Here is a 13303-nt window from a genome sequence, read left to right as displayed (position 1 = left end):
AGACGGGTACAGATGGAGGGGCACAGAGAAAGGGGGGAACAGAGAAAGGGGGGACAGAGAGAGGGGGACAGAGAGAGGGGGACAGAGAGGGGGGGACAGAGAGGGGGGGACAGAGTGTGGGGGACAGAGTGTGGGGGACAGAGTGTGGGGGACAGAGAAGAGGGTACAGAGAGAGGGGGATGGGGGGGACAAAGAGAGGGGAACAGAGAGAGAGGGGAGAGAGCGAGGGTGCACAGAGTGAGGGGGACAAAGAGACCGGACAGAGAAAGGGGAACAGAGAGAGGGGGGACAGAGAGAGGGGGGACAGAGAGAGGGGGGACAGAGAGAGGGGGGACAGAGAGAGGGGTACAGATGGAGGGGCACAGAGAAAGGGGGGCACAGAGAGAGGGGGGGGACAGAGAGAGGGGGGACAGAGAGAGGGGGGACAGAGAGGGGGGGACAGAGAGGGGGTGACAGAGAGGGGGGGACAGAGAGGGGGTGACAGAGATGGGGGGACAGAGAGAGGGGGACAGAGAGAGGGGGACAGAAAGAGGGGGACAGAAAGAGGGGGACAGAAAGAGGGGGACAGAGAGAGGGGGACAGAGAGAGGGAGGAGAGAGCGAGGGTGTACAGAGTGAGGGGAACAAAGAGACGGGACAGAGAGAGGGGGAGAGAGAGAAGGAAATAGAGTTAGGGGAACAGAGAGAGGGGGACAGAGAAGGGGGTACAGAGAGAGGGGGCCAGAGAGACGGGTACAGATGGAGGGAGACAGAGAGGGGGGGACAGAGAGAGGGGGACAGAGATACGGCAATAGAGTGAGGAGAACAGAGAAAAGGGGAAAGAGAGGGGGACAGAGAGGGGGGGGACAGAGGGGGGGGGACAGAGAGGGGGGGGACAGAGAGGGGGGGGACAGAGAGGGGGGACAGAGAGGGGGGGACAGAGAGGGGGGGACAGAGAGGGGGGACAGAGAGGGGGGGACAGAAAAGTGCGGGACAAGACAGTGGGGGACAGAGTGAGGGTGTTAGAGAGAGGGCGGAAAGAAAGAGGGGGGGACAGAGAGAGGGGAATAGAGAGAGTGGGGATAGAGAGAGGGCGATAAAGAGAAGGGGACAGAGAGACAGGAACAGAAAGACAAGGGACGGGGGGGGAATAGAGAGATGGGGACAGAGGGGGGGTACAAAAAAAGGGATACGGGGGGACAGAGAGAGAGGGTACAGAGAGACGGGGGGTCAGAGAGACGGGGGGACAGAGCGAGTGGGAACGGACGGAGGGGGGAACAGAGAGAGAGGGACAGAGAGAGGGGGACAGGGAGGGTGGACAGAGCGAGGGTGGGACCGAGAGAGGGGGGACAGAGAAGGGGGGTGACAGAGAGGGGATCACAGAGAGAGGAGGACAGACTTAGGGGGACAGAGAGACAGGGAGATGGGGGGGAACAGAGAGGTGGGGGACAGAGAGAGTGGGGGACAGAGAGAGTGGGGGACAGAGAGAGTGGGGGACAGAGAGGGGGAACAGAGAGTGGGGGCAGAGTGAGGGGGACAGAGAGGGGGGGACAGAGAGAGGGAAACAGAGAGAAGGGAACAGAGGGAAGGGCACAGTGAGAAGGAAAACAGAAAGATGGGGACAGAAAGAGAGGGACAGAGAGAGGAGGACAGACTTAGGGGGGCAGAGAGACGTGGGGATGGGGGAAGAGAGGTGGGGGACAGAGAGAGTGGGGGAGAGAGAGAGAGGGGGACAGAGAGAGGGGGACACAGAGAGATGGACAGAAAGAGGGGACAGAGAAAGGAGGAACAGAGAGAGGGGGGACAGAGAGAGGGGGGACAGAGAGAGGGGGGACAGAGAGAGGGGGGACAGAGAGAGGGGGACAGAGAGAAGGGGACAGAGAGAGGGGGGACAGAGAGAGGGGGGACAGAGAGAGGGGGGACAGAGAGAAGGGGGACAGAGAGAGGGGGGACAGAGAGAAGGGGGACAGAGAGAGAGGAAAAAAGAGAGTGGGGACAGAGAGAGGGAACTGGGGGGACAGAGAGAAGGGAACAGTGAAAAGGGGGCAGAGAGAGGGAAAAAAGAAAGAGGGGAACAGAGAGAGGGGGCACGGGGGGACAGAGAGAGTCAGACAGAAAGATGGGGGACAGAGAGAGAGGAGGGACAGAGAGAGGGGGACAGAGAGAGGGGGGACAGAGAGAGGGGGACAGAGAGAGGGGGACAGAGAGAGGGGGGACAGAGAGAGGGGGGACAGAGAGAGGGGGGACAGAGAGAGGGGGACACAGAGAGGAGGGACAGAGAGAGGAGGGACAGAGAGAGGAGGGACAGAGAGATGGAAACAGAAAGTGGGGGACAGAGAGAGGGGGTACAGAGAGAGGGTGGACAAAGGGGGGGACAGAGAGACATGGGGACAGAGAAAGTGGGACACAGAGAGGGGAATAGAGAGCGTGGGGACAGAGAGAGTCGGACAGAGAGACGGGGGACAGAGCGAGTGGGGACAGAGAGAGAGGGGGGACAGAGAGAGGGGGGACAGAGAGAGGGGGGACAGAGAGAGGGGAGACAGAGAGAGGGGGGACAGAGAGGGGGGGAACAGAGAGGGGGGGAACAGAGAGGGGGGGGACAGAGAGAGGGGGAACAGGCAGAGGGGGAACAGAGAGGGTGCGGACAGAGAGAGAGGGGGACAGAGTGAGGGAGACAGAGAGAGGATGGACAGATAGAGGGGAGACAGAGAGAGAGGGATAAAGAGAGGGGAGTCAGAGAGTTGTGGCAGAGAGAGGGGAACAGAGAGAACACGACTGAGAGATGGGGAGAGAGAGAGAGGGGGACAGAGAACGACTGAGAGATGGGAAGAGAGAGAGGGGGACAGAGGGAGGGGCACAGACAGAAGAGGACTGAGAGATGGGGACAGAGATGGGGTCAGAGGGAGGGGGGCAGAGAGAGGGAAACAGAGAGAAGGGGACAGAGAGAGGGGGGACAGAGAGAGGGGGACAGAGAGAGGGGTACAGAGAGAGGGAAACAGAGAGAAGGGGACAGAGAGAGGGGGGACAGAGAGAGGGGGGACAGAGAGAGGGGTACAGAGAGAGGGAAACAGAGAGAAGGGGACAGAGAGAGGGGGGACAGAGAGAGGGGGACAGAGAAAGCGGGGACAGAGAGAGGGAAACAGAGAGAAGGGGACAGAGAGAAGGGGACAGTGAGAAGGGGACAGAGAGAGGGGGGACAGAGTGAGGGGGGACAGAGTGAGGGGGGACAGAGTGAGGGGGGACAAAGAAAGGGGGGGACAGAGAGAGGGGGTCAGAGAGAGGGGGACAGAGGGAGGGGGACAGAGGGAGGGGGACAGACAGACGGAGGGATTGGAGGGGGACAGAGAGGTGGGGCACAGAGAGAGTGGGGACAGAGTGTGGGTGACAAAGAGAGTGGAACAGAGTGAGGTTGACAGAGAAAGGGGGGAAGCGAGATTGGGGGACAGAGTGAGGGGGACAGAGAGAGGGGTGACAAATAGAGGGGGATAAAGAGACGGGACAGAGAGAGGGGATCGAGAGAGGAGGGATAGAGAGAGGGGGACAGAGAGAGGGGGACAGAGAGAGGGGAACAGAGAGAGAGGAACAGAGAGAGTTGGGACAGAGAGAGGGGGGTCAGAGAGTTGTGGGCCAAGAGAGGGCAACAAAGGGAAGAGGACTGAGAGATGGGGGAGAGAGAGGAGGGGACAGAGAAAGGGGCCAGAGAGAGGGGCACAGACAGAAGAAGAATGAGAGATGGGGACAGAGAGAGGGGGTACAGAGGGAGGGGGACAGAGAGAAGGGGACAGAGAGAGAGAGAGAGAGAGAGACAGAGAGAGCGGAACAGAGAAAGAGGGACAGAGACAGTGCGACAGAGAGAGGGGGGACAGAGAGAGTGGGGTCAGAAAGAGGGGGGACAGAGAAAGCAGGGACAGAGAGAGGGAAACAGAAAGAGGGGGACAGAGAGAGGAGGACAGACTTAGGAGGACAGAGAGACGTGGGGACTGAGGGAGGGACAGAGAGGTGGAACAGAGAGAAAGGGAGAGAGAGAGAGGGAGACAGAGAGAAGAGGACAAAGAGAGGGGGGACAGAATGAGGGGGACAGAGAGAGGGGGGACAGGGAGATGGGGACAGAGAGAGGGGTGTCAGAGAGCGGGGCGAACAGAGAGAGGGGGGAACAGAGAGAAGGGGACGGAGAGAAGGGGACGGAGAGAGGTTGTAAACTGAGAGAGAGGGGGACAGAGAGAGGGGGGACAGAGCGAGGGGGACAGAGAGAGGATGGACAGATAGAGGGGAGACAGAGAGAGAGGGATAAAGAGAGGGGAGTCACAGAGTTGTGGCAGAGAGAGGGGAACAGAGAGAACACGACTGAGAGATGGGGAGAGAGAGAGGGGGAGAGAGACAGGGGGGACAGAGACAGGGGGGAGAGAGACAGGGGGGAGAGAGACAGGGGGGACAGAGACAGGGGGGACAGAGACAGGGGGGACAGAGACAGGGGGGACAGAGAGAGAGGGGGACAGAAAGAGGGGTACAGAGAAAGCGGGGACAGAGAGAGGGAAACAGAGAGAAGGGAACAGAGGGAAGGGGACAGTGAGAAGGGGAAGAGCGAGTGGGGACAGAGAGATGGGGGACAGAGAGATGGGGGACAGAGTGAGGGTAACAAAGAAAGGGGGGAACAGAGAGAGGGTGACAGAGAGAGGGGGGAACCGAGAGAGGGGGACAGAGAGAGGGGGACAGAGAGAGGGGGACAGAGAGAGGGGGGACAGAGAGAGGGGGGACAGAGCGAGGGGGACAGAGAGAGGATGGACAGATAGAGGGGAGACAGAGAGAGAGGGATAAAGAGAGGGGAGTCACAGAGTTGTGGCAGAGAGAGGGGAACAGAGAGAACACGACTGAGAGATGGGGAGAGAGAGAGGGGGAGAGAGACAGGGGGGACAGAGACAGGGGGGAGAGAGACAGGGGGGAGAGAGACAGGGGGGACAGAGACAGGGGGGACAGAGACAGGGGGGACAGAGACAGGGGGGACAGAGAGAGAGGGGGACAGAAAGAGGGGTACAGAGAAAGCGGGGACAGAGAGAGGGAAACAGAGAGAAGGGAACAGAGGGAAGGGGACAGTGAGAAGGGGAAGAGCGAGTGGGGACAGAGAGATGGGGGACAGAGAGATGGGGGACAGAGTGAGGGTAACAAAGAAAGGGGGGAACAGAGAGAGGGTGACAGAGAGAGGGGGGAACCGAGAGAGGGGGACAGAGAGAGGGGGACAGAGAGAGGGGGACAGAGAGAGGGGGGACAGAGAGAGGGGGGACAGAGCGAGGGGGACAGAGCGAGGGGGACAGAGCGAGGGGGACAGAGCGAGGGGGGACAGAGCGAGAGTGGGACCGAGAGAGGGGGGACAGAGAGGGGGATGACAGAGAGAGGTGGACGGACTTAGGGGGACAGACAGACTGGGGGATTGGTGGGGGATAGAGAGGTGGGGTACAGAGAGAGTGGGGACAAAGTGTGGGTGACAAAGAGAGTGGAACAGAGTGAGGGTGACAGAGAGAGAGGAGAAGAGAGATTGGGGGGACAGAGTGAGGGGACAGAGAGAGGGGTGACAAATAGAGGGGGTAAAGTGACGGGACAGAGAGAGGGGATCGAGAGAGGAGGGACAGAGACAGCGGGACAGAGAGAGTTGGGACAGAGAGAGGGGGACAGAGAGAGGGGGGATAAAGAGAGGGTGGTCAGAGAGTTGTGGGCAGAGAGAGGGGAACAAAGAGAAGAGGACTGAGAGATGGGGAGAGAGGGCGGGGGTGACAGAGAAACGGGCCAGAGAGAGGGGCACAGACAGAAGAGGACTGAGAGACGGGGACAGAGATAGGGGGAACAGAGGGAGGGGGACAGAGAGAAGGGGACAGAGAGAGAGAGACAGAGAGAGCGGAACAGAGAAAGGGGGACAGAGACAGTGCGACAGAGGGGGGGACAGAGAGAGGGGGGACAGAGAGAGGGGGGACAGAGAGAGGGGGGACAGAGAGAAGGGGGACAGAGAGAAGGGGACAGAGAGAAGGGGACAGAGAGATGGAAACAGAGAGAGCGGGACAGAGACACGAGCGACAGAGAGAGGCGGACAGCGATAGTTGGGACAGAGGGAGGGGGACAGAGGGAGGGGGACAGAGGGAGGGGGGCAGAGGGAGGGGGGCAGAGGGAGGGGGGCAGGGAGAGGGGGGCAGGGAGAGGGGGGACACGGAGAGGGGGGACACGGAGAGGGGGGACACGGAGAGGGGGACAGGGAGAGGGGGACAGGGAGAGGGGGACAGGGAGAGGGGGACAGAGAGAGGGGGGTACAGAGAGAGGGGGACACAGAGAGAGGGGGACAGAGTGAGGGGCGACAGAGACAGGGGGACATAGAGAGGGGACAGAGCAAAGGAGTACAGAATATTGGGGACAGGGAGGGTGGACAGAGTGAGGGTGGGGCAGAGAGACGTGGGGACAGAGGGGGGAACAGAGAGGTGGGGGACAGATTGCGTGGGGGACAGATTGCGTTGGGGACAGATTGCGTGGGGGACAGATTGCGTGGGGGACCGAGGGAGAATGGACAAAAAGAGGGGACAGAGAGGGGGGACAGAGAGACATGGGGACAGAGAGGGGGGACAGAGCGAGGGTGGGACAGAGATAGAGGGGGCAGAGAGAGGGGGTGACAGAGAGAGGATGACAGAGAGAGGAGAAGAGAGATTGGGGGGACAGAGGGGGACAGAGAGAGGGGGGGACAAATAGAGGGGGGTAAAGAGACGGGACAGAGAGAGGGGATCGAGAGAGGAGGGACAGAGAGAGGAGGACAGAGAGAGAGCGGAACAGAGAAAGGGGGACAGAGACAGTGCGACAGAGAGGGGGGGGACAGAGAGGGGGGGACAGAGAGGGGGGACAGAGAGGGGGGGGACAGAGAGGGGGGGGACAGAGAGAGGGGGGACAGAGAGAGGGGGACAGAGAGAGGGGGGACAGAGAGAGAGGGGGACAGAGAGACGGGGGACAGAGCAAGTGGGGACAGAGCAAGTGGGGACAGAGCAAGTGGGGACAGAGAGAGGGGGAAACAGAGAGACGGGGGAAATAGAGAGATGGGGGAACAGAGAGACGGGGTCAGAGAGAGGAGAACAGAGAGAAGAGGCGGACAGAGAGAGAGGGGGACAGAGTGAGGGTGACAGAGAGGGGATGGACAGATAGAGGGGAGACTGAGAGAGAGGGATAAAGAGAGGGGAGTCAGAGAGTTGTGGCAGAGAGAGGGGAACAGAGAGAACACGACTGAGAGATGGGGAGAGAGAGAGAGGGGGACAGAGAACGACTGAGAGATGGGAAGAGAGAGAGGGGGGACAGAGGGAGGGGCACAGACAGAAGAGGACTGAGAGATGGGGACAGAGATGGGGTCAGAGGGAGGGCTGCAGAGAGAGGGCGACGGAGAGCGGGGGGACGGAGAGCGGGGGGACGGAGAGCGGGGGGACGGAGAGCGGGGGACGGAGAGCGGGGGGACAGAGAGCGGGGGGACAGAGAGCGGGTACAGAGAGACGGCGACAGAGTGAGGGCGGACAGAGAGAAGGAGAAAGAGAGAAGGGGAAAGAGAGAGGGGAAGAGAGTGGGGGCGACAGAGAGAGGGGGACATAGAGAGGGGACAGAGCGAAGGGGGACAGAATATTGGGGGACAGGGAGGGTGGACAGAGTGAGGGTGGGGCAGAGAAAGGGGGCAGAGAGAGGGTGGACAGAGAGAGGTGGACAGACTTAGGGGGCCAGAGAGACGTGGGGACAGAGGGGGGACAGAGAGGAGGGGGACAGAGAGGTGCAGGACAGAGTGAGTGAGGGACAGAGTGAGTGAGGGACAGAGTGAGGGGGGACAGAGTGAGGGGGGACAGAGTGAGGGGGGACAGAGTGAGGGGACAGTGAGGGGGGACAGAGAGAGAGGAGGGACAGAGAGAGGAGGACAGACTTAGGGGGACAGAGAGACGTGGGGACTTATAGCGGGAGAGAGAGGTGGGGACAGAGAGAGGAGGAACAGAGAGAGGGGGACAGAGAGGGGGATAGAGAGGAGGGGACAAAGAGAGGGGGAACAGAGAGCAGGGGGACGGAGAGAGGGGGAACTGAGTGAGATGGGAACAGAGAGAGGGGGGACAGAAAGAAGGGGAAAGAGAGAGAGAAGGGACAGAGAGAGGGGGACAGAGAGAAGGGGGACAGTGAGGGGGGGACAGAAGAGAGGGGGACAGGGAGTGTGGACAGAGCGAGGGTGGGACTGAGAGAGTAGGGGACAGAGAGGGGGGTGACAGAGAGAGGAGAACAGACTGAGAGGGACAGAGAGACGTGGGGCCGGGGTGGACAGAGAGGTGGGGGACAGAGAGAGTTGGGAAAAAGTAAGGGTGACAGAGACAGGGGAAAAGAGAGCGAGGGGACAGAGTGGGGGCGAACAGAGAGAGGGGGGACACAGAGAGGGGCGTGACAGAGAGAGGAGAACAGACTGAGGGGGACAGAGAGATGTGGGGCCGGGGTGGACAGAGAGGTGGGGGACAGAGAGAGGGGGGCCAGAGGGAGGGGGGCCAGAGGGAGGGGGGCCAGAGGGAGGGGGGCCAGAGTGAAGAGGACAGACTTAGGGGGACAGAGAGACGTGGGGACGGGAGCGGCAGAGAGGTGAGGGACAGAGAGAGTGGGGGACAGAGTGAGGGGGGACAGAGTGAGGGGGGACAGAGTGAGGGGGGACAGAGAGAGGGGGTCAGAAAGAATGGGAAATAGAGAGAGAAGGGACAGAGAGAGGGGGACAGAGAGAGGGGGACAGAGAGAGGGGGACAGAGTGAGGGTGACAAAGAGAGGGGAACAGAGAGCGGGGGGACAGAGAGAGGGTGGACAGAGTGAGATGGGAACAGAGAGAGGGGGGACAGAAAGAGGGGGGACAGAGAGAGAGAGGAGGGACAGAGAGAGGGGGACAGAGAGGGGGGACAGAGAGAGAGAGGAGGGACAGAGAGAGGGGGACAGAGAGGGGGGGACAGAGAGAGAGGGGGGACAGAGAGAGAGGGACCAGTGCGAGGGGGAAAGAAGACAGGGGGACAGGGAGGGTGGACAGAGCGAGGGTGGGACAGAGAGAGGGGGCAGTGAGGGGGGCAGTGTGGGGGTGTGACAGAGAGAAGAGGACAGACTTAGGGGGACAGAGAGACGTGGGGACGGGAGGGGAAGAGGTGAGGGACAGGGAGAGTGGGAGACAGAGTGAGGGGTACAGAGGGGGTGGGACAGAAGACGGGGGACAGGGAGGGTGGACAGAGCGAGGGTGGGACTGAGAGACGAGGGGACAGAGAGGGGGGTGACAGAGAGAGGAGAACAGACTTAGAGGGACAGAGAGACGTGGGGCCAGGGTGGACAGAGAGGGGGACAGAGAGAGTTGGGAAAAAGTGAGGGTGACAGAGACAGTGGAAAAGAGAGCGAGGGGACAGAGTGAGGGGGACAGAGATAGGGGGGACAGAGTGAGGGGGACAGAGAGAGGGGGGACACAGAGAGGGGCGTGACAGAGAGAGGAGAACAGACTTAGGGGGACAGAGAGACGTGGGGCCGGAGTTGACAGAGAGGTGGGGGACAGAGAGACTGGGGGTAGCAGAGTGAGGGTGACAAAGAGAGGGGGGACAGAGTTGTGGGTAGAGAGAGGGGAACAGAGAGAAGAGGACTAAAAGATGGGTAGAGACAGAGGGGGACAGAGAAAGGGGGACAGAGAGAGGGGGCAGATAGAGGGGGACAGTGAGGGGTGTGACAGAGAGAGGAGGACAGACTTAGGGGGACAGAGAGACGTGGGGACGGGGGCGGCAGAGAGGTGAGGGACAGAGAGAGTGGGGGACAGAGTGAGGGTGACAAAGAGAGGGGAACAGAGAGCGGGGGGACAGAGAGAGGGGGGACAGAGAGAGGGGTGACAGAGAGAGGGGGGTCAGAGTGAGATGGGAACAGAGAGAGGGGGGACAGAAAGAATGGGAAATAGAGAGAGAAGGGACAGAGAGAGGGGGCAGAGGAGGCGACAGAGAGAGGGGGACAGAGAGAGGGGGGACAGAGAGATTGGGGACAGAGAGAGGGGAACAGAGAGAGGGGAACAGAGAGTGGGGGGACAGAGAGTGGGGGGACAGAGAGTGGGGGGACAGAGAGTGGGGGACAGAGAGAAGTGAACAGAGAGGAGGGGACAGAGAGAGGGGGGACAGAGAGAGGGGGAAAGAACGAGGGAGACAGAGAAAGCGGGGATAGAGAGAGGGGAACAGAGAGAAGTGGACAGTGACAAGGTGACAGAGAGAGGGAACAGAAGGAGGGGGACAGGGAGAGGGTGACAGAGAGAGGAGGACAGACTTGGGGGGACAGAGAGACGTGGGGACTTAGAGCGGGAGAGAGAGGTGGGGGACAGAGAGAGGAGGAACAGAGAGAGGGGGACAGAGAGGGGGATAGAGAGGAGGGGACAAAGAGAGGGGGAACAGAGTGAGGGGGACAGATAGAGGGGAAACAGAGAGAGGGGGACAGAGAGGGTTACAGAGAGGGGGAGACAGAGAAAGGGGGGACGGGGGGTCAGAGAGAGTGGGGACAGAGAGAGTGGGGACAGAGAGAGTGGGGACAGAGAGAGGGCGGACAGAGAGAGGGCGGACAGAGAGAGGGCGGACAGAGAGAGGGCGGACAGGGAGAGGGCGGACAGGGAGAGGGCGGACAGGGAGAGGGCGGACAGGGAGAGGGCGGACAGAGAGAGGGCGGACAGAGAGAGGGCGGACGTAGAGAAGGGGATAGAGAGAAGGGGAAAGAGAGAGGGGAAGAGAGAGAGGACGGACAAAGAGAGGGCGGACAGAGAGAAGGGGATAGAGAGAAGGGGAAAGAGAGAGGGGAAGAGAGAAGGGGGGACAGAGAGAGGGGGGACAAAGAGAGGGGGGACATAGAGAGGGGGGACATAGAGAGGGGACAGAGCGAAGGGGGACAGAATATTGGGGGACAGGGAGGGTGGACAGAGTGAGGGTGGGGCAGAGAAAGGGGGCAGAGAGAGAGGGTGGACAGAGAGAGGTGGACAGACTTAGGGGGCCAGAGAGACGTGGGGACAGAGGGGGGACAGAGAGGAGGGGGACAGAGAGGTGCAGGACAGAGAGAGTGGGGGACAGACTGAGGGGGGACAGAGTGAGGGGGGACAAAAAGAGGGGACAGTGAGGGGGGACAGAGAGACATGGGGACAGAGAGGGGGGACAGAGCGAGGGTGGGACAGAGATAGAGGGGGCAGAGAGAGGGGGTGACAGAGAGAGGATGATAGACTTATGGGGACAGAGAGACATGTGGACGGTGGGCAGAGTGGTGGGGGACAGAGAGAGGGGGACAGAGAGGGGGGACATAAAGAGGGGGACAGAGAGAGAGGGGGACAGAGAGGGGGGGACAGAGAGAGAGGGGGACAGGGGGGGAGACAGAGAGAGGCAGGACAGAGAGAGAGGAACAGAGAGAGGAGAACAGTGAAAAGGGGACAGAGGGAGGGAAATAGAAAGAGGGGGAGAGAGAGATGGGGGACAGAGAGTGTGGGATAGAGGGAGAGGAACAGAGAGGGGGGATAGAGGGAGGGGGACAGAGACAGGGGTCAGAGAGGAGAACAGGGGGGGGGACAGAGAGGGGTGGACAGAGAGACGGGGGAAAGAGCGAGTGGGGACAGAGCGGGGGAAGCAGGGAGAGGGGAACAGAGAGAGAGGAGGGACAGAGAGAGGGGGACCAGTGCGAGGGGGAAAGAAGACAGGGGGACACGGAGGGTGGACAGAGCAAGGGTGGGACAGAGAGAGGGGGCAGAGAGAGGGGGACAGTGAGGGGGTGTGACAGAGAGAGGAGGACAGACTTAGAGGGACAGAGAGATGTGGGGACGGGGTGGACAGAGAGGTGGGGTACAGAGTGAGGGGAACAGAGGGGGTGACAGAGCGACGTGGGACAGAAGACAGGGGGACAGGGAGGGTGGACAGAGCAAGGGTGGGACTGAGAGAGGAGGGGACAGAGAGGGGGATGACAGAGAGAGGAGAACAGACTTAGAGGGACAGAGAGACGTGGGGCCGGGGTGGACAGAGAGGTGGGGGACAGAGAGAGTGGGGGACAGAGTGAGGGTGACAAAGAGAGGGGAACAGAGAGCGGGGGGACAGAGAGAGGGGGGTCCGAGTGAGATGGGAACAGAGAGAGGGGGGACAGAAAGAATGGGAAATAGAGAGAGAAGAGACAGAGAGAGGGGGACAGAGGGGGGACAGAGAGAGTGGGGACAGAGAGGGGGGGACAGAGAGAGGGGGACGGGGGGGACAGAACGAGGGGGGACAGAAGACAGGGGGGCAGAGAGAGGGGGACAGAGGGGGGGATAGAGAGAGTGGTGACAGAGAGAGGGGGGACAGAAGACAGGGGGACAGGGAGGGTGGACGGAAAGTGCCACCTCAATATCTCAGACAGTGCTCCCTCAGCACCTCAGATAGTTCTCCCCCAGTACATCAGAATGTGCTTCCTCAATATCTCAGATAGTTCTCCCTCAGTACCTTAGAAAGTGTTCCCACAATACCTCAGAAAGTGCTACTCAATTCCTCATTACATCTGAAATTACTTCCTCAGTACATCAGAAAGTGACCCCTCAGTACATCAAAAGGTGCTCTCTTAATACCTCAGACAGTGCGACCTCAATACCTCAGAAAGTGCTCCCTCAGTACCTCAGAAAGTGCCCTCTCTGCACCTCAGACAGTGCTCCCTCAATACCTCAAATATTTCTCCTTCAGTACCTCACAAAGTACTCCCTTAGTAACTCAGATAGTTCTCCCTCAGTACCTCAGAAAGTGCTCCCTCCATTCCTCAGATATTTACCCTCAGTGCCTCAGATGGTGCGCCCTCAGTACCTCAGAAATTGTTCCTTCAATATTTCAGAAAGTTCACCCACTATACCTCAGATAGTGCTCCAACAATACCTCAGATAATGCTCCCTCAGTACCTCTGAAAATGTTCCCTCAATATCTCAGATTGTGCTTCCTCAATACCTCAGAAAGAGTTCCCTCAGTACCTCTGAAAATGTTCCCTCAATACCTCAGATAGTGCTCCCTCAATACCTCAAAAATGCTGTCTTAATTCATCAGAAAGTGATCCCTCTATACCTCAGATTGTGCTCCCACAGTACCTCAGAAAGTGATCCCTCTATACCTCAGATTGTGCTCCCTCAGTATCTCAGAAAGTGTTCCCTCAATACCCCAGAAACTGCCTCCTCAATACCTCAGATGTTTCTCCATCAGTACCTCAGGTAGTTCTCCCTCAATACCTCAAATAGTTCTCCCTCAGTACCTCAGAAATTGCTCCCTCAGTACCTTAGATAGTTCTCCCTCAGTACCTCAGAAAGTGCTCCCTCACTACCT

The sequence above is a fragment of the Hemiscyllium ocellatum genome, unplaced genomic scaffold, assembly GCF_020745735.1.
Source record: "Hemiscyllium ocellatum isolate sHemOce1 unplaced genomic scaffold, sHemOce1.pat.X.cur. scaffold_249_pat_ctg1, whole genome shotgun sequence".
Lineage (NCBI taxonomy): Eukaryota > Metazoa > Chordata > Chondrichthyes > Orectolobiformes > Hemiscylliidae > Hemiscyllium > Hemiscyllium ocellatum.
The sequence above is the reverse complement of the archived record's forward strand: the minus strand, read 5'-3'. Positions refer to the sequence as shown.